Here is a 26053-nt window from a genome sequence, read left to right as displayed (position 1 = left end):
AACAACTTTGCTGAGAAGAATTCAACAACAAATGAATGACCCAATTGCTAGCATAATTTCCCTATGGAGCAATCCTTTCCATGAAGCTGTCCAAAGAGCTCATGTCTTTTTCATGTTGCACCTATATTTCATAGAATACTGATTTTTACATTAACTCTCAGAGAGCCTGACCTCCTTATCACAGTGCATGTGTGTTTCCATCTGAAGTGCCACTGAGAGAGGCTGTGCACTTGAATCATTTTCTCTACTACCCCGGGCTCTCCTTTAGAACAAACACACATAAATATTTATGATGTGATTTCATTTATTTAGGAGTCAAAAATAGCTACGTAATAAAAGCAATGATGTGTTTTAAAATGAATAGCAAATCTCATGGTCCTTAGTATAGAAGCATGCTTGTAAACCTCAATCCCTAAACTTTTATGGAGGCAGCCTCTTCTCACCATCCTCAGCGGGTACGATGTATAACTTTATGCCTACTGACCTGGATTTAGGCACACAGGATATAAGAAGAAATGTTATATTGAGATTGTTCTATGATATATTCAGCTCTGAATTCTGCCATTTTTGTCTCTGACAGTTGTACATAGTTGCATAGTTTCAGGAAAGTATGGGAACTGAATCCACCATTTGCCAGAAATACGAACCTAATCATCTTTGTATTTAGGTCCCTTTCCTCCGTACTATGGCTCCTTGATTCTATATGACTACCTCTTCCTCCAGCAAGTATGCAATGACAACAAGCTCTCTCTCTGAATTCCCTTATCTCATTTAAGAGTTGTATAAATTTAATTTAGTTTGAAAATGAAGGGAAAGTCTTACACAATTTCCTCCACAAAGTTATTTCATCTTAATACAAGCAAACATTTACTATCAAAATAAACATGAATGGTTGAATCTCAGGCTTTGGGAGCATTTTTTTTTCCTTATGGTGAGCTATTCTCATACAATTATACATATGTGGACATATACCCTAATTGCCCCACTTGATCCCATTATCTCTCAGAATATCCCTGACCTCAGAGAGGGCTCAGTGCTTCTTCTGAAGGCTTTTATCTGACTAGATCAGGGCCAATAAACTTTTTTTTTCCCTTAACACAAAATTAACTGATTTAAGACTTTAATTGTATCTGCAAAACACCCCATCTTTGCCATAGTTTATTGGCTAGAAGCAAATTAACAGTCTTATCCACAATCAAGAGGAGGGCATTACACAGAGCATGGGCACCAGGAGATGGGGATCATGGGGGGTGATCTTAGATTAATGCCTACCACAGAGGCAGAGTCAACAGAAATTCCCAAAAGGTTAGATAAATGTACCAAGTAAAGTAGACAGTGAAGGACAACTAGGTTTTTGCCAGAACAAAAGGAGGGATAATGAGTGATGTCATTTACTGAGATGTGGTGACTAGAAGGAGATGCATCCAGAGGACAGGAGAAATAAAGTAAGTTGTTTTAGATATTAAGTTTAAAACATCAATTAGACATCAAATTGGGATACTGAGCAAATTATTCACTATGCAAATCTGGAACTCAGAGGAGCGTTCAAAAGAAGAGCTCTAAAATTAGGGGTTCTACAGTAAAGACAATAGTTAAAGCTAAGTATCTGGATGAGCTCCCTGAAGGAAGAAGAGAGAAAAGAAGTGAAGCCTGGGGACTGAGGCACTCCAAGGTAGAGAGGTATGAAAGGGGGACGGATATGGCCAGTTAAGAAAAATGGGCCTGGGGCCTCCAGGGAGCTCTGAGGAAGATAATCACAATTTGATTTGAAGCCAAACATATGTGTTTTCCAATGTAGAATGAGTGATCAATTGCTTCAACTGCCAAGTGATCACAAACAATGGGAATTTAATATTGCTATTGGATTTGGCAAACTCATGAATGACTGGTTATTGGAATTTGTGAAATGTAAGTGTGGTTGGACAGGATAAAACAGGGAATGTCTTAGCCACAGCCACCCTTTCTTTACTATGGATACATTTGTCTACAATGAAAGCCTAGAGTTAATGATAAACTTTGGTGGAGATTTCAATTTATATTGTTTTATTTAAAAATAATTACTATAAAGCATTACAATGTAAGACCAAACCTAAAAATATGTCAAAATGATAGATTAAGCATACACAGAGTGAAATATATGTGCTTATTGCATTTTCATAATCCTTTTTCAAATATTACATCCCAGAGTAACTGTAACTCTAAATGTGTTAATAACTTTATCCTTTACTTAGAACTTAGTAAAAAATGTTGTCAGCTTCATTATAAACCATATGGACAGTAACTTTCATATTTACTATTTCATATGTATTTCTTTCCATATGTTATTGTTCTTTTATCTTGTTTATTTCATTTGATTTTAAGACTTAAAATAATATGTTTAGATGCATATTTAAACACTAAGATTATGAAATCACTGTATTTGATTTGGATGATTTATTATTCTAGCTGAATAAATTCTTCCTTTTTAATTATTTCCTGAGAACCAATAACATGATAGATGAAAATGAGAGGAAAAAAAGTTATGTTTGCCTTTTCAGAGAAATAATTTCTGTAACCAAGCTTTCTCTACATTTTATGTAATTAAAATGTTCATGCTTAGAGAGCAAATTGAATCTTATTATTAAATTAAGCATTCTGATGATGTAGAATTGAAAGAGAAGTGTGTACTGCCAGTGGGCATTTCAAATTGCTAAGCTTTGATGACATTCCAGATAATAAAAAATCCAAAATTAGAGCTATGTGGAAACAACATATTTTTGGCAAGTGAGATCCAAATTAATGTGTTCATTTGCAAACGCTAAATAAACATATTTTATCATAATTTTATTTTTTGTGCACAACTGATGTTGTATTCAAACAGCAGTCTAGTCAAAACCCAATGAAGAGCCTACTCTGAAATTTCCAGTGAATTGAATGGCTTAGAAAGTCAATCTCTGAACAGATATGGAAGCCATGTGGCAATCACATAAGGAAGCGTCAATGTTAAAGGATAAGCATGACTCTACTAAAATTGCCCAGGATATTCGGCTCTGTGTGTACGTGACTATCTGAAACTACCCTAATCTTTTCTAAAGATTTTCATATTTCAGTCAGTAGATTGGCCCGAGACAGAAATCGACAAAGTAATGTCTCTACCTTTTCTGAGCTTCAAGGGAGCAGGAGAGAAGGGAAAACTTTAGTGATTTTTAAATACATTCTTTAACCTCAAATTGAGAGTCTTTGGGAGTGCAATCATATTCCTAGCTCCTTTCTACCCACACAGATTATAATGCATTTTATGTGTGCCATAACTCACAAATTATACTTTTCTTCATATCTTATACCTCCCAAAATAAAATTTCCAAACTATTCATTTTTCCATATAACTGTGGCTAATACAAAGTATAGAATCTTTTTCTCTTTTATTACTAAACATTCTGTATGGTAAAAGAAATTTAATATTTTTTCTAACGCCTTCTTATACCAAATATTTCTTAGTGCCAGCGTTTTGAGAAGTGTGTAATTAAATACTGCTAAGTTCATCAGCCTGGAAGAAAAAAAAAATCAAGTATGCTGTTGTCACTTTATTTAGAATTATTTATATATTTTTTTCTTTGTAAACAGCCACAATAGTTTAATGCATTTTACTTATTTGTTTAGGTCAGTAGTTTGCTGCTTGCATATGATAAGTATCTAATCTCTTCCGCTTCCCACATGTAGTTAAAAACATCAGTGTTGCTAAGATTAGTGTGAAATTGAGATATAAATAAATAGAGATGAAATCCCCTGAAGAGTGATAGCACTGCAACAATGGGGCTCTAATCGTCTAAATAGTGTAGCTTTATGCTTTCTAGAATCTATGTAACATACTGATGTCCATATGGCTTCATCACTAAAGGGCAGCCACTTTTCTGATAAAAAAGAATCATTTTTTAAAAGTCCTTATTGCAAAATTTTAAAGTATAGCAGTATCAGTTTCTGTGGACAAAATCATTATGGAATGAAACTTCTTCCTGTCATTACTGCCCTAGTGACTGAGGAAAACCTAAAATGCCACTTACTATTTTAATGCTCATAAAAAACTCCATGCGTGCTTTAAAAAATTAAATAGTTCCTCATACATTTAAACTTTCCACACAAATCTATACATCATGACTATTTGGGGCCATTATAATTAAGACAGTGTGTTAATTTTGAAATTCTATATGGGCTAATGATGAATGGCCCCTTTCCATAATATTCTTCTTGTGAAAATACTAAACTGTCTTCACTCAATCATGTTGTTTTACTTTCAAACATGCCCTGGTGACAAGGCCACGTCTGCATCCATCAGTACATTCCTTGTCTCCACTATTTTTAATCACACTCCAGTGAATTTTTCTTCCTATCTTCCCACTGATACTTTGGACAGATCTCATAGCTTTCCAGATGCTTTCTGCAAAACAAACTCTCCTATCTTTAGCTCTTAAAAACCGAAGACAAGCCTAAGTTCACATTCGAATTTTGCATATACTAATTTAAATGTATGCAGTCTGCCTAATTCAACTCTGACCCACATGTCTAGAGGCTACAAGGGGAGGAGAAATAAAAGGAGGGAAATAGAGTCTTTTTTTTTTTTTTTTTAATTTACCGTGGTGATTTAAATTTTATCAGATTACACTTTCTGCATCTCCCAGCCCTCTGCCTTAACTCCTTTCCCTTATTTCCTTCTTGTTCCAGGCAAGTCCTACATCCCTTGTCATAGTTAAAAACATTTTCATTGCCCTTTCTCCAGTTTCTACTGGCTCTCTTGACAAGAGATGAGTACAAGCAGAAGGGGAAGGTTTCTTCGCCACAGATGAGAGTGTTGGTGGGTTTGGGTACGGTCAGGTGCTTTTCTCCACCATTTGTCTGTTTAACCAACAAATATCTAAAATTTAATATACTCTTCTTATTAAGTATGAATTTATTTTATAAAATCATTTTTCTATAATAGTTTTTATTTTAGCTACTAATAATATTGAAACAATTTTTTCACAATGTGATGATAAGCAAGCATTTTACCTCTTCCTTCCCTGAATTATATTGCAAAGTATCCGAGTAACTGAGAAGTAATGGTTCAGTGTTCCAACTACTTCTAATTCTCGGCTCTCCCTAACCAGAGAGAAGTTTGTATCTCCCCGTTATATTTGTGAATCAGGCAGCCAAAATAGTTTCAGGGACCCTATAGGAAACAATAATTTTTTTTCAGCAAACAATGCTAGAATAATTGGATAAAGCCACTGCAGCTTTCTTGCACTGCTTGTAGAAACATAAAATAGTACAATTACATTTTACCTCTGCACAAAGAAATGAAAGTATATGTCTGTACTAAGACTTACACATAAATGTTTATAGCAAGTCTGGGGATTAAATAACAGAAAACTAAAAAAAAAAAATACTGAAAGTTCATCAAAAGATGAATAGATTAACAATGAAATAACAGCTTAAAAGAACAAATAATGAAAAACTGTCATAAATGAATCTTACACCTATGTCAGATGAATGATGCCTGTCAAAAAAAACCCTGGAACCCTACATATTATTTGATTCCGTTTATACAAAACCCTAGAAATTATAAGCTAATCTACTGTGACACAAAGAGACTAGTGGTCATCCAGGAAGGGGGAAGTGTATGGATTACAAAAGGGCATAAAGAAACTCTTGGGGATAATGATTGTATTTATTATCTTCATTGTGGTGATAATTTCCCAGGTTTATACACATATCAAACTCCTCAAAATACATACCTCGTACAGTTTATTTTATATCAGTTATTCCTGTAAAAAGTGGAAAAAATAAAACTTACACCAAAATCACTCTCTTCTAAACAATCAGTACAAGGGAGATTGTAGCTTTAAAATGAAAGGGAAAATCATTCAGCTTCTCAAAGAGAGTATCTTTATAACCTTTGTGTAGAAAAATATTTCTTAAACAGGACACAAAAATGGCTTACCATAAATGAAAATACTAATAAACTGACCAGCATGTCCAAAGACACCATTAAGAAAATGAAGTCAATTCAGAGCATAGGGAAAGACATCTGCTTAATATTTGACCAACAAAAAGCTATTACCAAGTTTAATAGACCCCAAAGTATCAATAAGAAAAAGACAGATAACCCAACAGTACATAATAGGGGAAAATTTTGAACAAGCACTTACTTCAAAGAACAGAATATTTAAACAACTAATCAAGTTATGAGAAGACACTCAAACCAGTAAAATCATGCTATGAAACTACTCTTTACGTACCACTAAACATGCAGCAAATGGTCCAAGAAAATGTCTGAAGGTCAAGATTTTGGTCAAGGCAGCAAAAACTCAAACACTCCTGATCAGAGTGTAAACTGCTGCAAGTATCATGGAAAATTATTTGGCATTTTCCACTGAATTAAAAACTATGCATATCTTGTTACCTAATAATTGTATTCCTGGAGATACATTCAACAGAATTGCAGACACATACATATCAAAGGACATATATAGTCTTCATAATGACAATCCTCATAATAATTAAGAACTGATAAAAACCCAAATATCCATCAATAGTAGGAGAGAGATATATATATATACACACACACACATATATATATAAAAAGATATTATCATACAATTGAATATCATGTATCTATAGTAAGGACTACTATCTATGCAAAACATATGTAGATCTAATCAACACATTTTTGTGCAAACGAAGTCAGACACAAAGAATACAAACTATATACGATTCTATGCATATAGAGAGACAATCCTGACAAAACTAATCCACAGTAACAGACGCTAAGATTATTAATGTTATGGTTATATACATATATATTCACATATGTATATAAGAATTTCTATATAGTATATGTGTGTGTATATATACATGCTATAATGCTTTATTATATTTATTATAATTTATTTTTTATATTTATTTGTATTTATTTATATTTATAGAAGAACGGTTAATGATGGAGAGGGGCCATATCAGGAGACTGGCATTTCATTTCTTGTCTTAGTTTCTAGTTAGCTTTGTGATGAGTCATTGTGCTGTACATTTACGTTTTGTGCATTTTTCTGTATGTGCATTATATTCAACAAGTTAAACAAACAAACCCAAAACAAAAAACTACAAAAGAGGGATATAACATTTTCAAGAGGTATGCTAATTTGGGAGAGATCAGGACTAGAACACACTACAAAGCTGTACCTGTTTTATTTTACTTCATTTTATTTTTTGAGAACATAGAAAGAAATCAGGGCAACAAGAGATGAAAGTGGTTCCCACAGTGAGAGCAGCCGATCTCCTGAGTCAGTAAGACATAAAATAATCCGTAGGGAAATAAACTTGAGAATATTATGAGCCAAAGTACCCCGTGGACCTGAGATGAGTTGCTTAGTCTTCTGTGGGAACATTTCTCACTCCCATTTGCAAGGAGAAGAACAGAAATTTCAGTATCAAAAGTATTTGCACTCTGAGCACAAGGGCAAGATACCTGAAACTTTAGTATTTATTTTCTCTTTCCTCCTCTCCCAAATATTTCCCAACTCCCTCCCTACACTTTTTAAAAACTAGTTATACTGAATTATGTCCTTCAATTTTGAAAGTGCTATACATTGAGCCCTTTGCTTAAATTGTTATGGATTGAGTTGTACCATTACACCAGGCTCAATTTATTCTTTATTCCAGATACGCTTACTTGCCAACCTGGGAAGCTTTCACCAATTGCCTTATTTCTCGCCCAAAATAATCCCTCCACTGGCTCATGCCACCCCAGTAGTTGAAACACCACAGCTGCTTTCTGTGTTGCTGCAGCCACCACATAACTAGGAGCCCTCGCACGTGGTGCCGGCTGACAAAAGGGACAGCTGTGCTTTCTCTCTGATCAGACTGGCTGCTCTGCAGCTCTGGCTTCCCCGACGTGTGCCTGGAAAGGCTGTGCCACAGCACACAGAAGTGCCAGGGAAGTAACGCCTCTCGGGATGACTCTGAGCAAGTGGAAGGCAATCTAGTGCCATCCAGAAACTCAATGGTTCCATAACCCATCTCTGGAGACCCGGTACTCGACTGAGAAAGCAGATGTGTTGATGGGGAAGCTGTAGCCAGCTGGTTAACACACCACATTATCTTTGCTCTCTCCTTTTCTTTTCAATTTTTCAGTCCATTTTCCTTGAGATTTGCATCCCTCCAATAAAGCATTATCAGCTAAGCTTTGGCTTCAGAGCCTGTGTTTTCTTCCGGGAGCCCAGTTTAAGTCAGTCATGCATGCCATTTTCCTGTAGCCTCTCTTCCAAGCAATGACAACAGGGTTAATAGGTAGTGGTTGTTATATTAAAATGGAGATTTCCTGTTTTAGAGGTTAATCTGTATAGTGATAGAAATGTGACCCTTTTGTTCATAATCACACTAATCATTTGTGTTAGGTGAGTAAGCTAAATGATTCAGCCAGTTATGAATAAAATGATAAAAAATTAGGTAATGGGAAGGGAAAAAAATTCCTAGTGCTTGGTAAACAACTATGGAAAGAAATGCATGAATAATGAATGCTGTATCTTTGTTTCCTGCTTGTTACATGTTTCCTGTAGTGTAACATTATTGTTAACCCTAGATTATCGTACAAACATAATGCATTACATAATATGAGCACATTTTGCTGGACAAACTTGGGTTAAGGTCTTAAGTGCATGATCTTCATTATACTGTCTTTCAAGTTTCTTAGAGCATTAAGAAAATGTGCTGACTCAGGCAGGGGCAGATGACATAGGATCAGTGGCAGCAAACTGGCATTAAGTCATTTATCAAATGCTGACAAATTACTGATAATCTGTATTGATTCAGTAGCCGGGCTTAGCGAACTGAAAAGCCTAAACCAAATAAACACTGAACTGGAATCGGAAACTTGACTGCTTTCATCAAATCAAAGTCAAGTTAAGCTGAAACTTTGCCTTATTTCTGTATATTCAACTCTGCATTTTCTACTAAATTGAACAGAACACTTGGCACAATTGCTGCAGATACAAGTAAGTTTCTGTTCTTAGGAATCAAAACTTTAAGCATTTTATGAAGTTGCAGAGGCTCCAAGTTTGCATTTTGAAATGGAATCTTTCTACCATGGTCAAAGTTTAATTGCTTGACACTAGCAAAATTTCACTTGCTTAAGCATAATTTCAGAATACATTTCTTAAATTTCTTGTTGCTTTTTAATGCAAGCTATGAAGTGATATATTACACAATACACAAAAAAAAGCTCACATTTTACCAGTAATCTATTATTTCCATATGTATGCCATAAGAATATACCTTTATTTTATATACTGGATCATGTGTTATAAATACGTATTCTTGAATTCAGTAGCTACAACACAAACCTACAGGGATTCTCTTCACATTTTAGGGGAGAGCTAAGTTCATAAATCAGTTTTATTTCTTAAACAAAAAATAAAACAAAAACTTTATTTCTAGATTTCCACCAAAACTTGCCCTTTTCATCTTTACTAATAAAAAAAATTAAGTATATACTATAATGCATATTACAATATTTGTATTTATTCACTATGCATGGACTTTTCTGGAGATATATCTGAAAACATACTTTATGTCTGACATGCATTAATTTTTTTTAGTATGAATTACTTTTTATGACAATGAAATAACACGTGTAATTTGACTTTCTATTTTCTAATAAATAAATACATTGCCACAGCATTCTTCATCTAGGTTCTCAAGCACACTGACAAAAATCCAGAAATAGAAAACTCAGTAATTTAGTATACAGTGAGGATTTATCATGCACCTAAGAACAGCTCAAGAACTGTTGAAGCCCAACAGCATGATGTTACAGGATGGCATATAAACTGGAAATGAGCTAGCTGCTTAACTTTTACCTTGACTGGTTATTAGAATGGGGGTTTCCAGACAGCAGGGGATTGGTTAAAAGTGATGATCTCATTCCATTTTAGGAAGATGACTTCAGATTCTTTTCTGATTATTAGAAGCATTTACAAGAAACAACCACTTACATTCATGAAATAGCTAGATGTGGTTTTGCTCACATGCCTTAAATGGTTTTGTCTGCTTGCAGGGTTCTCAAGCTTGATTTCTACTTTGTTTTATTTTAATAATATGAAAATGGTGCTTGTTAAAACATTAGTTTTGAATAAGTGAAAATTATTCAAAATTATTAACTGAAGAAACACAATGTCTTCTATTTATTAATCACTCTTTAAAGGTATTAAACATCATCAATTCAGAATAGAAATTCTTTAAAAAGGCACAATATGCTAATTTTGGCATGTTGAAAGAGTCACAAAATACTCCAGCTGGCCTTAATCTTTCTAAAATTGCATGTAAAGATGTGATGTTGTTGTTTGCTTTATTGGCCCAAAGTGTCAAAAATATAAGGTAGTGTTTCCTTTAAAAATATGCACATAAACATAGGTCAGATAGAACTCAGTGTCATTTGACTCCCTTAGGTAGGGCTTACGCTCTCGACAGCCACACTTGGTCAGGTTTTAACATTGGCATCACTTGCATGGACTCTTAGTTCTGCTACGAGTATTGTTTAATTTTAAGGGTAATTTGTGAGGTGTGTCTAGTACTATCTTTTTACAAATGGTAAAAATGGCTGCTATCCTCTCAAGTTATTTGTGTACTTGAAATATTTATGGAAATATGTCTAGAAAATGCCCTCTTAAGAAGTGAAATTTCAACAACAGAGATCTTCTCTTTCTGTGGTTTTAGCTTCATAAAAAATTTAGATTATATATTACTAAATTTGTCCACATTTTAAAATTCTTATTTACCTTGGAAACAGAAACTTTCTTTAAAAAGGGTAATGTTTATAAAATTAAGAAAAAATATGTATTTTCATGGATAGGTAGGTCTCTTTAGGGCTACTATCTGTCACACAGGATTTTGGCTTGGGCTAAGGAACAAGCCTTTTTGGAAAAAGGATAAAAACACAAGATCAGTTTAACAGCATGAAGATATCTTCTATTTCCTCTACCAATTTATGCAGAGGGAAGCCAGGGTCATGTTGCCCATCAGAAATGGTATGGGTTTCATCAAGTGGGGAAGACCCTTTCCTACTGTGAACTCCCTCTTAATATGGTAATCGAGGGAATGCTTCTTTACCATTTAGAGTATACACTGGCAGTACTGATCTGGGTGGCAGCTGTTTATAGGGACTGCTATGAAAGCCAGCTGATCTCTACCTGGGACTGTGGAGCAGTCAGACTACTGGAGCCTGTCTGTGGTTACAAATATTCCTGCAGAGTTAAAGCAGCAAAGAGTGCTGAGGGAAACTGAGCTTGGGCACCAACCCTGCTGTCGGGAGAAGTGGGGTCCTCCTGTTAGCTTATGGTCTCAGCCATCTAGGGTCCTCACTTAAAGTCATTTTTCAGGAAATTATGTTCCTTGCAAAACATATTTTATCTTATTTAATAAATACACAGGCATTTAAAAAAAGCTAAACATACAAAACCAAGCTCTGGGGAGATTTATTAAGTACATTTTAATTAATTTTGTCTTGACCTTTATGAAATAGCTGATGACTCAAAACAAGATTAAAAAAGAGAGAGAGAGTACATCTTGAGGTGTAGTAAGCTTAGCTAGTTGCTTTAGAAATACTTCGGAAAAATAAGGGAAAAACAATACTTATTATGGAATTATTCACTAATTTTATTGATTTTGTGATAAATGATACTATTTTGCAAAAAAATTTTAAAAGAAGATTGTTACACAAACATGTAGGAAATTTTGAACTTTAGAAAAAAATTTCGGTAACTTTTGCATTTAGCTTAAAATATCCCAAAGGCATTAATATTTTCACTTATTACTGGGATGTAAGATATAAAGAAGAAATAGCTGTGGCATTATCAGATTAAAATACCACTCATCAAATCAGGATTTATGTCTTTACCACATACCCCCTTAAAATAAAATATGTAAATCCATACAGTTATCTGTTTCCCTGGTATATGGTGCTCAAGGTCATTAAGGTCATTGTACTCCTAAGTTTACAGAATTATCATTCAGAACCATGGCAAAATGCTGAATTATCTTCATACTCCAATTCTTTACATTTTCAACAGTTCTCTTTGAATTCCAGAGTTCAAATATTTATCTTTGAAATCAAAGGGTATAAAAGATGTTCAATACCTTAGCAATTTAGTAGCTTATGGTTTGATTTTGCAACTAACTCTTGCTTTGATTTATAGGCAGGTTTGCAATAAACAATCCAAGTGGCATTAAAACAAAGACAGAGAGAATAAACTATTGCAATGTAATCTCCTAGTCCACTTTATAGGGAATTGCTACTTATGTACTTTAATCTGATGAACCAAACACTTGAATTATAAATTCATCTATTGATAAAAGAGATATTCTCTTTGAAATAGGTTTTGTTTTGTTCTGTTTGTCTTTCTAACATGCCATGCCTCAAGCTGCATCCAGCCCCTGCAAAACAACAGCTGTTTTACTCATGGGCTTCTATACAAAATCCATGAGAAATGGAAGAGGCCTGGCATTTGGGCAGAGTTCACTCCAAATATATTTACATGACAAGGACTCTTACTTTCTGTTTCTGTTGACACCAAGCATGCAGAAGCACAATTCGGTCACACTCCCTTAAATAGAGCATTCCTGTTCATAGAATATCACAGTCGGAGCATTTCCATGAACTGAGGCCACATGTCCTACAACCTGCTGCTTATGTAACTGCCAGTATTTTGCAATGAGCAGAATGTTCCAGGTACAAACTGGTTCATGTTTATGTTACACTGCTAATTCTGTATCAACCAGATGGAAAAGAATCCAAAATTCTAAAACCCATCAAAGAGTGAAAAAAATCTTGAAACATCTAACTTCTGGAAACCTCATGACTACAGCCTGAAAATCAGACATCCAAAATAGTCCAGGTAATGGATTTTAAGCACAGTCCTAGAGCAAACGACCCACACAATTCTGTTTGTGACAAGTATTATAAAACTTGCAAAGCACTTTCTCATTATCTAATAAAATTACTGTGGTAATACTATGATATAGGTATAATTAATTAATAGATTCAAAAAAAAATGTTCAGAGAGGCTAAATTTCTAAGGTCACAAAGCCAGTTAGTAATAAAAAGGATACTAAACCTCAAATTTTAACTCAGAGCCCTTTTCTCTGCTTCTTTTTCTTTTCTTTTTTCACTTTCAGCCCTTACTTCTGAGTACTTCCCAGGCAAGATCCACAAGTCAATTTCTTTAATTTATTTAAAGATACATTATCTCTACTTGAATTCAAATACAATAATTCTATTTTTTTCTAACTTTTTTTTTCTTGAATTCAGATGCTGGAAACTTTGATCTACTCCCATTTCACGCCTTTTAAAGTCACAGATTTCTAAACTCTATGCTGTCGACGTCTAAGGAGCTGGTTTGTGAAGAATATCTAGATAAGGATGATGCAATCGGCTTTTCCCGTCTGGCCCTCTCAGGGCACTACTTCTTTGACCCATATTGCTATTTCTGTCTTTGATATCGTTACTCAGTTACATTACAAATGTCTTTCAGAAAGCCATAAAATACTATTTCCAGAGACTCGGGATAAACTAAACAGGAAGAATGTTAGTGTTCTCCTTTATAACCATTTACCTGTCAGTAATACTTGTTAATTAATTGTTTGGGAAGACACTAAAAATAATTATAGAAAGATGGGAAAGCCGAGTTTGGTTGAAAAGATTGTCAGTTACTTAAACAAATCGCTATGAACTGCTTCCATGTTCCCAAGCTACGTACAGAGGACCGATTATCGCACAGATAAGATTTCAGAAAACTCTAAGGCTCTTGGGCTTATTTGCCTTATTGATGTCAGAGCACCTGTGTTCTGACTCAAGTCAGCTCTTCCCATAGAAGACTTTAAAAGTGGAGTCCCTTCTTGTTCCCTAGAGCATTGGACTTCAAATACACCTCGTTGTCTCAAAGTCCTGTATGACCTTCTCATATACTTTATTCTTTCTTTCTTTCACGTGACTCTATATCATTATGTATTTCTAGCATTTTAAAGTAGTTTATTTTTCGGTGTGTGATTGAAATGTGATCTTTTTCTTCTTTTTCCCGTAAAGACTATGCTAGAAACACATACAGCTTTTAGTGATGTCAAAGACCATTAACTTTATTTTGGCTCTGCCTTGATTTTAAAATGTTTACTGTTAATCTTTCTCAACCTCTCCATCTATTCCTGACTCCCTCCCTCCCTGCATTCCTCTCTTCTTCACACTCTCTCTGTTCTCCAATGTGTCTAAATCTGCTGTAGGAAAATAGCCTAATAAGAAATAGACTCTAATTCTGATTCTGCCATAGGTTCTTATTTGGCCTTTAACAAATCACTTCACCGCTGGATATCACATTTCTTCACATCTCTATTAAGAAAGTATTATCACTTTATTTTAAAGAGGTTTTTCAAAGAATGACTAAGAATTATGCCTACAAAGCAGAAGGAAAGTTGTATATAATAATTACATTTGTGAGCTACAGATCTGAAATATACAGGTTATATTTTCAAAATCAAAGCATGACCATTCTATACAACTATTTCACTATACTGATGAATAAAATTAATCATAAGAATCTCATATTAAAACAAGCAAAATCTCAATATTTTCTTAAGTAATATGTTGTCTATTGGCTTGCGGGGCTCTACAGTGAAGTGAAAGAAAACGAAGGCTTTGGAATTAAAATTATTTTCCAATTCCAGTGGCCATTTTCTGTTTGACCTTAGAGATATGACTTTACTTCTAAGTTACAGATTCTTCACCTTTAAAACAAGAGTACTGCTTAATATAAAAGAAAATATGTAAATTATTTCTGATCACTTCTAACAATGTATGCCCATAATATCATGTCATAAAGTTTGCAGGAAAAATAAACACCTCTGATTTCTTAAAAATAAATGCTCCTTATATTGGACTACAACTATTCATCTTGAAATATATTGTTTTTTTATAGATAACACTACTTGATTCTTGGAACTCTTGGTAAAAATTAAGAAGGTATATGTGTATAGTCCATAAAATTTAGATTGTTTTAGTCCTTATTATTCAAAAGCTACATTTTTAAGGGAGAATCACAAGAGATTTTGCTTTCATACAGTTATGCCAGAGTGGTAAATGAAGCCTGGCAGGTTTATAAATAGCCTCATCTGTCTAGTCAAGGGTTAGTCCTACTTTCTTTAAATACCTATGTTGGCAGCTTAACAACCGCCACAGCTTGACGGAGTATATGTAGCAAATATAAATAATTCACAATTTAAACTGTCTCTTATTTAAAAACACAGTTAAAAAGTAATCTATGGAAGAGATGAAATGGGAAGTTAACAGAATAAATTTGGAGAGCTGAAGCTACTTTTAGTAACCATTCAAATGTAAGATAAGTTCAAAAATAAAAAAACTGTAACATTGAACTAAATATAAAAGGATATTATATTACTAACATACCATATCCAAAGCATCTAATGTGAATTTTTTAAAATGCCTTTTTTAAAAAAGTCAATTTTCTTAGAACATTCTTTATGTGCTAGAATGATTCTAAGTCATGTGTCTGCATTGCTCACTGAATCTTCATGTAGCTTATTTTTAGATCAGAAAACTTAGGTAGAAGTAAGTAAAGTGACCCAGGCTACTATCCTGTGTTACAGAGCTGGTCAGGGGAAGGGCCAGGATTTCAACTCAGGTCCATCTGAATCCATTACCTGTGTTACATGCATCCTCTGTGGATCAAGGTAATTGCAGAATTTGCTTTCAACGACCTCCCTATTGCACCTCTGCCTATTCTAGGCTAACAAGATTTCTGTGGTGTTACAATTTCTGTAGTTTTTATAGTGTGAATAATATCTTTGTATAATTTATATTTTAGAAGATTATTGTAAGATTCAAAAACCTTTTCCAAATTACATCTTCTTCCTTCACAGCACGCCCTTTTGAAAAGCACTGTGTGCCAATTTGAGTGGTGAGAATTATCACAGACTGTTTCATTTAATCCTTAAGTTGAATTTAACTATGATTAAACTAAGAATTTTGGATTCAATTTCCTCCTTATTTTATAAAGAAATTTTAAACCATACCCATTGTGCGCCGTATCTCTAAAATTTTTACAATTGTAAAGACAATCATTAAAGTAATCTTTATTGAAAAAATAAACTAGAATATTATCTGTAAACATTTGAAGCATGCATTTAGCACAACTCTTACTAACTTCTGAATAAAGTATTCATTAGCTAAAAGTCATATGGAAAAGTCAAAGTATCATTGACTTTATTTTTTCTTATTATAAAACGAACTCTATAGACACACAATAGCAATATTTATCATATTCATCTCACTGTAATATTGTCATTTTTTTCAGGAAAGAAAGGATTATAATACACAACTTTGAACTCAGTGGCCCTTTGAGTAAGCAGTTTAAGAAACAGTTTGATATACTTAGTCAAAAAACATAGAGGGTCACCTATCAACAGATAGTAATAGTTCAAATTGACAATGAGACAAGCAAATACTGTCATTTGTGTCATAATCCCAATTTTTTTCTTTTTTTGGTGTTCCGCTGGGGATGAAGAGTACAGAGTGTATACAACTGACATTGTTCCACTAATCCAGCTGCAAGTCTTGTGAAGAATTACAAACAGGCTCTACTCCTTGAATTTCCATGACAACAAACAAATTTTGCATGAAGTTAACATTTGAATTCTTCTGTCAAAGCTGCATATATGTGTTCCTTGGCCCTAACATTATTATTATGTTTAGGAATAAAACATTATGACTCGTGATATAGATTTTCTGAATCCAGATGCCTCTCTGCCTTCATAAATTAATAAAAATTACCATGAGGAAGTACGTGGAACTGTGTTAACATCTTATTTGTTTCATGTTCGACTATAATTAGAAAAATTTCCATTTGTCTATTTATAAATAATTGTCTAGTGCCATAAATAAGCCATTTTTGCTCATATTCTGCTTTTTAAGAGCATCCCTGCTTAAAGCACTCAAGAAAACAATCTAATGAAACTGTCTCAAGTCTAAAAGCTGTGAAAACTTTTAAAATTTAAAGGGATCAAAAAGTTACCTTTTGAAAATTGAGAGTGTAAAGGCACGCTATATTACCTTTTTCACTAGAAGATTGCTATATAGGAGAATTATTTCCTCATATTGATTTTACTTGTGCATAAAGAAGCTATATTTGCTTTCAAATACATACAAGAGATTCATATTTGTATCTCATGCCCTGTACAGGAAACACAAAATAATCTAGAATACTGAGCACGATAATTTAAAAAGATTATACATACTGACAATTAGGTAAAAACATACCTTTGTATTGTCTTCCTAAGGATCACTGTCTTTGATAAGTGTTTTTAGATGCATTTAGAAACCTGAGCTAAGAAAATGGTGACTGATGGTCACAGGTAAATGTCAGATGATCTCCTCTTTTGGCTTCACTTGCTCCATTTCTAACAGAACCTTCCCAATAGCATTATCATACTATTTTTCTCTATATTTAAAAATGAGAAATTCCAACTTGATTCCATCCTTACCCCCGAGAACTCTGCTACCTTCGCCTAACCTTTCTGTACCTTTCCATTCCACTGAGCCTGCTTTCTTTGAGTACAATATGGAGAAGGAAGAAAAGGAGAAATTATGGATGTTATTGCTGTTTCCTGCTTCTAGTAGATGTGTAATGTATGTATGCATATACATGAATATATACATTTGTTATCTATATCAATTCTTTAAATTAATTGCATTCAAAGTCTCTAAAGTCCATTTTTCTTGGCTTTTTGTTTTTTCCAAGGTTTTAAGCACTAGTTGGAAATATCAGTGTTGTAACCTTTTGTTTCAAACTCTTTTTCTAATTTCTTGTATCAAGAGGAAGAGAAAAATCATTATTCATAGTAATTTGGCACTGTCTGAACAATTGTTCCTTCTTCTCTCTCTTCCTTAAACATTTATTGAATGCCCTCTGTGAACTACATGTTGAGAATGCAGAGCAAAATCTTTCATGTTTCTTGCTGTCAAGAAGTTTTATTAACTGTTTAAGAAAACCATTTAAAGTTTCAAGCTAGAGAATCACTTATTATTTTAGAAAGATTCTTCTGACAACGTTGTAGAGGATAGAGGGAGCCCTGGATTCAGGGTGGCCAGTTTATTGACTACTGAAATAATTTAGGAGAATTTAATGCAGGAGGGATAGGGACTACAATAAAAAAAAATGTTACAATGGAAAGAAAAAGAAAAGAGGAAAGTGGACAGGACTAACACAGACAGCTAAAAGTGGGCAGAGAGGGAAACAACTTCTGATAGACTTACATGTAATGCTTAGAGACGTAGGAAGGGGAACATGATCCAGAGGTATCCTAGAAGCCAACAGAGAGGTGTCAAGAGAAGCTGGACCTACAGTGTTAATTTAAGGTTGGGTGAGTAAGGTGAGACAAGCACCAAAATACTCAGTTCAGTTTTTAAATTAGGGCTTATTGTTGACTTTTGCAGAAGGACTCGTGGTCGTTGATGTTTTAAGCCTGGTGACAGTATTTTGAAGAGTCAGCAGACAGTGAGAAAGTGAAGGCAATGTAGCATGTGTGGAGGATAAGTCAGTAGAGAAGTTAAAATAGCACCCCTTTCTTGAAGGAGATGAGAAAAGCGAACTGTTTATAAAACTAATTTTAAACATCAGCAAATGTTAATAACTATCCTATAAAGAGAGTATTAAATGAGCTGTCATTCATTCACCATCTCTTTATTTAGGTCCTATGCTGGGTCCTGGTCTGTTCTACTTGCTGGGAGTAACTTTCATAGAGCCATTTACAAGAGGAGAAGGTTATTGTTTTCATTAGGGTAATGAGGAACGAGAGTTAACGCACTGGATAATTTCAGAAACTGGTTAAGTGCTGTGAGAAAAATGTGGCAGAGCTTGATCGGGGAGTAGGAGGGTAGTTCAGTGGGCGATCTATGTTGGGCTTAATGAGGAGATGAAATGTGAGCTGATGCCTAAACGAGTAGGAGGCAGTCACGCGACGGTCCCTTGTGGGGCATTCTGGACAGCAGCAACAGCCAATGCAGGAGCAAGCTTGGCACATTTGAGGAACATATGAAAGTCAGTTTTAAAGTAATAAGACCTAAGTTTTGAGAGATGCACAGAAATCCCTCATTTTCATAGTTTTTAGTATAACTTTACAAAACTCATTCACCAAGGTCTTTCTACCTGTCAATCTGGAACTCCGCACACATCGACAAACAGAGTGATAGTTTCTGCTATTTGCTCAGCTATTTACTGGCTTAATGACAAAAAAATGTGTTAACACTTTCCAGTGAAAACACTTTCTGTTTCACTAAAAGGCCTTTCACCATTGAAGAGTCACTGGGGTAGAAACCATCATTCAATACAAAGGATATTCAATCCCCTAATTCAGTGAAAGAATTTCTGACCCCCAAAATGATGTAACTCTTAGGAGGAAATGTAGTTTCCCCATTGTTTACAGTCTAGATCTAGTGTCCTTGTCTGACAAAACCCACTAGCTCTTCATTCCTGATTTTCTTCCAAAGATAATGAAACCCAAGAACTATTTACTGATTCATCTGTTTCTTTAGATGAAGTGGGGAGATTTGCTGCAACCAAATTATCTTTCTTCTGAAAGACACTTTTTTTTTTCTATTAATTTAAGTTGCTTGTGAAATTTTTCAGATGTTCTGGAACATTTCTATGCTTCCAATGGCTCTACCATCACCTAATTTCTCAGTTTCAATACATGAAACTCAGTTTGAATAAACTTCCTTTTAATACTTCAAAGAAGCATATAAGCTTGAAGTCTCCATTCCCCACCTCATACTTTTTTTCTCAGATCAGGTTGAAAATCACTTATGAAGGCTGCGAAAGACTTACATCTCATTACTCTGGATAGTTAATTACCTGTTTTTAATCTCATACGATTACAGACCATAATTTATCATAGTTGGTCACTCTTACTTCATGGAAACTGGCAGCTTCAGAGATGTGCCACTCTGACACCCTTGCAAGAAAGGAATGGTTACCCAGCAATAAGGAAGGAAAGGGGCTGAATTTAGCTCCTTTAGTTCATGCTCTTCTTAAAGGACCCCTGGCCAATAACCGAGAAAGACAAAGGTACAGAGCTAAGCCATTTCTTCCCAAGACAAGACTCTGTTAATAGGCCATCTTTGCTCCAGAGCTCACCAATGAATGGGCTGGCTGTGACTGTGTCAGCACCATTTCACAGCCTGACAATTCTGTTTCCTCCACTTTTTCTTCCAATAAATATTACACCCCCACTCCAAAGCCTCCTGTATTCCTGACTTTATCTCAATGTCTGTTTCCTAGAGAATTCAACCTGTCTCAGTTATTCACTTGCCTTCTGCCCACTAGTGTGCTAGTTGGCTTGAAATGGCTCATCAGAGCTGATCTTGAAATTTCCCTGTATTTTGTGAGCCTTACATCAAACACAGCCACTATTATAAGAACTAAATTATATAAACTCAGAATAAATATTAAAAATGGTAATAAAAATAATATGAAAAGGAATAGACATACCTATATGGGTGACTGAAACATTATGCTGTATACCAGAAATTGACACATGTAAACTGACTATCCTTCAATAAAAAGATATTAAAAACTAAAGTAATGAATACTCAAAAGTTATTAGTCCTAACCTCATTATTTTACCACGTCTTACTATTACTATGTTCCCGAGGTTATTTAGATCTATTGCAGACGCATGGAGGTCATGCTTTGTAATATCGTACCGCACATCTCTTCCCAACTCTGTTTTCAGCGTCCGCACTTGGGTCGGTTGAAAGAGAAGATAACAGGAGTGCTGACACCACAGGAATTGACACACACTACAAAGTTGCTCCCCCTGCCCTTCTGCAAGTCACTGGAAAAACATTCACCAGCACATCACTGCTCCTGTCTCTCTAATTACTCCTCGTTTTTTAAGCTTATCTCTTCTATCAGACTTCTTAATGTAGTCATAAAACTCTGGCTTCTGTCCTCCTCCCTATCTTTGCTACCTTGTGAGAGCTTTGATCTAGCTTTATGATTGATAGAGAGATGTAGATACAAAGATATAATCAACTTTTTCAAGAAAATCTCTCAGCAATCCCCAGCAGCTAGGGGAATGCTTTTGTCCTGGGAGGGGAGACCCTCAGAGACCCGTCACAGCAACCACTTGAAAGTTCCTTGAATGTGCCACGTGTCTTACCATATCAGGGCCTTTACATTTACTTTTCTTTCTTTAGGAAAGCTTTTCTCTAGATGTTTATGTGGCTACTTCCTTCCCATATTTCATGTCCCATCTCAAATATCCCTCATAAAAGATGTCATACATCTATAGAACTTCCTAGCTAAATTAGCACCAGCTGTTCTTCATCCTATTTTCATTTCATTTCACTTGTATACAGTGTCAAATCATAGAAATCAGTGGGGATGCTTATTTGCTGGTGCATTTCTTCCTACAGAATACAAAAACTTTAATAGGACCCATAACTTGTTTACTGTATTTTCTGAGTGCCTCGGTGAATTCCTAGCAAAATGTTAAGAATGTCCAAACAATGTATTATATAACTAATATATCAGAATGTAATAGAAGTATCTGCCTAATAATTCTATCGATAGAATAGATATCAGCCTACAGTTTTTGGAAAAGAAAATTAAGTACATTGTCACTATCCTAAGAACCAAAGTAGATGTTGTAACATTATCAAATTCTTAATATTTTTATAATAATAGTAGTATCACTGCTCTAGATTTTTTCAATACATATATGCAAACCCAACAATTATGCTTACACAAGATTATGCATTGGGATTTTACAGAAATGAAAAAAAGCTCATAGTTAAGAAATTCTTTATCTTTAAAGATTATTTGCTGCCATTCTCTTTGATTTTCTGATGAAATTAATGTGTTTAGGCAGTTGAACTGGATTCCTGAGACAACCCACAAGAATTCATCTGGTTAAATTTAGAGAACAATTTCTCAGTATTTCATAGCTTTTCTTTGCCAGTTAGCTACACATGTCACATGAAGTAATGGGAACTGTTTCATAGTATTGGAGATTACTTTAATCATGTAATGGTTATAGATTTGCACTAACAGAAATACAGTTAATGTTTGAATAGTCGGATATGTTCTAACTGCTATAATTGCCTTGAAACTAGCATAGCTTGAAATGGTTATCAGCCCGTCAAATTGTTTCATTTGTTGTTTGTCATGCTCCATTAGGTATCCTACTACAAGGGTACATATTGTCAACTTGTAAATATGCCATTTACGTGTTCAAGGAAGGAAATGACCTTCTATGAAGGTTATCTCTAGGGAGAGAAAAGTAATTAGAGCACCATAAATCAATAAACATGGAGTCTCTATAATAAAATACTGATTACATATGCAACTATTTTGACCATGTGATTTTTTTCATTGTAACAGAGGGTCATTTATTTGCTTATAAAAACAAGGTAAATACCTTGGCATGCCATATTGATATATATATAAAACACCTTAATATGTATTTTAAAGACAGAATACAATTAAAAGACAAAATGTAGAATGGAGAGATGTTTACTAGTGTTCAATTCCTCATACAGCCTGTTCAGTGTAGGGCAGTCCTATCAACAATGTATTGGATTTTGCTCTAAGATTTTTGAATAATTTTAAATATCATTCTGTACATCATACATACTATCACCTTGTTTATGGCATTGTGAACAATGGAAAGCTCACTACAAATTCATAATTCTACAGGCCAGAAGTCATGTTAATGTGGATACATTTTAGAATACATTAAAGTAATGAATTACTGAAAATAAAAAAATTACTCATAATTAGCAAAATCTTATGGACTTGCAGCTTTTTTCTAAGGCCGCAATGTAAGAAAAAAAATCCTTCATAAGATTCTTTAATATTCATAAACATTTACTATTTATGTTCTAAATACTTAAAGAATCCTAGTCTCATTTAAAGATGTAAGAATGTAAGTATGTCCATATAGCTAACCAATAAATAAACTCCAGAGATATTCAATCTTTATATTACTGTGAGAATTAATTCTGCACATTTATCTGGGGAAATTTTTTTGCTTATGGCTTCTTTTATTTCGATTTAGGAATGCTTTTGTTCTCCAGTAGCCCTAACGGTCTGCATCAATACCTGGAGATGTGAAACAGCACTGTGAGGACTGACCTTTGAAGCTACCACCATTTTCCTTCAGCAAATACTACCTCTGTCATTTTTCCATGCTCCATCAAAATGAGGCTATTTAAAAGAAACACAGTTATATCAGGTCTTCCCCCTGAGTTTTCAGTTCATGAGCTATAAAGACATAACTTTTCACTTTTCTGAGTGTTACAAAACAGCAGTGTGTATCTGTTTTTGTTTTTTTTTTTTTTTACAGGAGAAGAAAAAGTCTTTTTTTTTTTCTCACTAGAATACTTTCTTAATGGTTATTACTAGAATATAAGAAAGCCACTCATTTTTGTGTCAATGTATAAAGGATATTTTCTTAAATTTTTTGTGTGGTTCTCTAACCTTTGAAGTGATCGAATGTAAAACAGGTATTGGCCTCCGTAGCAGGCTTTTATAACTCCGGAAAACAGCATTTATACTTTCTAAACTATTAAAAAATAGAAGCAAAGGCCACATTGGTCTGTCCTAAAAGTGAAAAGTCATTATTTTCAATCCATAATGGAATTGAGATAATTGGTACTGGTCTCCTCATTCTGACTAAAGCCATGCTTTTATTTCTCTTGCCAAATATTATCTCCCTAAATAATATAAAATAGTTGGGCCAATGTAGGATTAATTCCAGTTGAGACCACCCACACACACATAAACACTAACAATTTCTCTCCTAATATCTGAGCCTTCCAGGATAGGGTTAACTGAAGAGCTGCTTCTGCAATATTAAATTAGATAAGGAAATGTAAGAGCCGTTCTATTCAACTCTTTGTTATTTTTAATCTAGTCTTTTTAAAAAAATAACCTTATACACATTCTCTCTCTCCCTCTTCCAGCCATTACTTTCCACCCTTCCCTATTTCTTTCCCTCTCTCTCTTCCACTCTCTCTCTCTCTCTCACACACGCACACACTATATAAGATTTCAACATACTTCTCAGAATGTTACCTACTGAGTGAACAAAAAGAAGTATCTAAAAGACAGACTATCCTAATGTACATAATAATCAAATGCACCTTTTTCTTTTCATTTTTTCCCTCTCTTTCCTTTTTTTTTTTTTTTTTTTTAACTCTCTGCTACCAACACACTATTGCTTGGCTTATTCTCTCTTTCTGCTCCCAATTCCATTCACATTTCTCAGTTTTCCAAACACTCAACCATTGGTAATAAGCTTGTATTTACTCCACAGCATTTTTTTCTCCTGGACTTACATGATTTTATTCAGAGAAAGGGTTTTCATAAGCTGTCTTTTTGTAAACAAAACAAGATTTGTCTTTTTATAATCCACATTATTACTCAGAAACTCCACAAAGAGATTTGCCAGTTATTTAATTTTGTCATAATACACTGTGCTGTAGATGCAACACAGCACAGCCAGCCCTTTGATGGGCATGTATTTTGCTTTAAATTTTTCTTGGGCATATTTAATAAATATTATTGCATACATGTCTATACAGCTTGATGCCTTTATTTTTCATTGAGAGACTCCAAGACTTGGCATAAACTCGCTCACAGACCATCTATATTTTTTATTTTGATTTTAGTGCCTGATTGATTTTACAACAATGAGTATACCTGATACATCTGAGAATACGCCTCTACTCGTGTCTCTGGAAGCCATAAATAATTTTTAATTGTTTCATTTTTCCTGTTCTAATATATTGAAAGAGCTATCAGTTTACAGTAATTTACTTATCTCATACTACTAAGAATTTGCACATCTTTCCACAAGTTATTATATTACACTTTTGCTACCATCCATATCAAAAATCTGTATTTTCCCATATCTGCCATTTCTCTGCTGAATTTTTATGGAATCTTTGCCATTCGTAAGTGATTTTATAGATACAGATGTAGGTGTAGGCATAGATACAGGGATAGACATATGGCACACTCATTTTTTAAAGGATTTTTTACTGGACTGAAGCCTTTGGCTTACATAACATACTAAAGATCCTTTGTGAGTAAATCAAGCTACTAAATCCCACCTAAGAGCTCATCAGTATTAAATGAGTAATTAAGGGGTAATGGAAAATTTGCTTTTAAGAAACACAATTACTAGAATTGTATCTTAGTTTTAAAAATACATGAAAAATTAGCTCAAAATCCTAAAAACATCAAAATTAATAACTATCTGTGCAGAGGTAACCAACTATATTTTAGATTCTCATCTTCAATGCTATTACAAGAAATTAAGTGATGACAAAAATTCCCAATATTCCATTATTCAATAATATTGACCAAATAAGTGAATACAACCACTTTCAAAATTATATCTATTCAGTAGGTTTGCAGCCTGATACATAATTCCCCAGTTTCAGTAACAAAATATCTACAATGAATACACTGCTTTGGAGTAACACTTAACTAGAAATAAATTACTTAGATGAATTTTATACTATATGCTCCTACTATAACAGTTGGTAAATGTAAAACAAATCCCCAAGGAAATTGAAAGCATCTGATATTTACACTTTTTTCTACAGAAAAAGAAGTCTTGAGTGAAAAGGACTTTAATATTCCTGAAACACATTTTAGTTGACAAGACTGGAAGACAGTGAGGTTGATTTTTTAAATGAAATATATTAAAACAGTTGTCAATTTCATAAAATAAGCCACTGTAGTTAGGAAAATTCATAATTAAAGCTACAGATTAATTTTGATTATAATAGATTATTTGGAATTTCTTTTATCCAAGTGATTTAGATTCTGCTAATATCAGGACTTGTCATAAGTAACATTTATTCATATTACAACCAGCTATAATCAATTCTAATTCCTGCCTCTGTAGGCATCTTAAAAAATTATTCTATCACAATCATTCTCTATGCCTACATCAAAAAATTAATACATAA

The 26053-nt window shown here is 34.1% G+C and overlaps 2 long non-coding RNA genes across 2 annotated transcripts in view; one reads left to right on the top strand and one right to left on the bottom strand.

The window, feature by feature from the left end:
* The window catches only part of LOC116664254, a 394516-nt gene that overhangs the window by 60704 nt on the left and 307759 nt on the right, over window positions 1-26053 (bottom strand). The gene's annotated exons all lie outside the window — the stretch shown is intronic.
* On the top strand, window positions 15605-16840 carry LOC116664252. Its single transcript, XR_004320672.1, has 3 exons — window positions 15605-15741; window positions 16365-16411; window positions 16575-16840. It is a non-coding gene; the product is annotated as an uncharacterized LOC116664252 (long non-coding RNA).

Source organism: Camelus ferus, chromosome 6, assembly GCF_009834535.1.
Source record: "Camelus ferus isolate YT-003-E chromosome 6, BCGSAC_Cfer_1.0, whole genome shotgun sequence".
Lineage (NCBI taxonomy): Eukaryota > Metazoa > Chordata > Mammalia > Artiodactyla > Camelidae > Camelus > Camelus ferus.
Note: the sequence above shows the minus strand (reverse complement) of the source record. Positions and strands in the feature narration are given on the sequence as shown.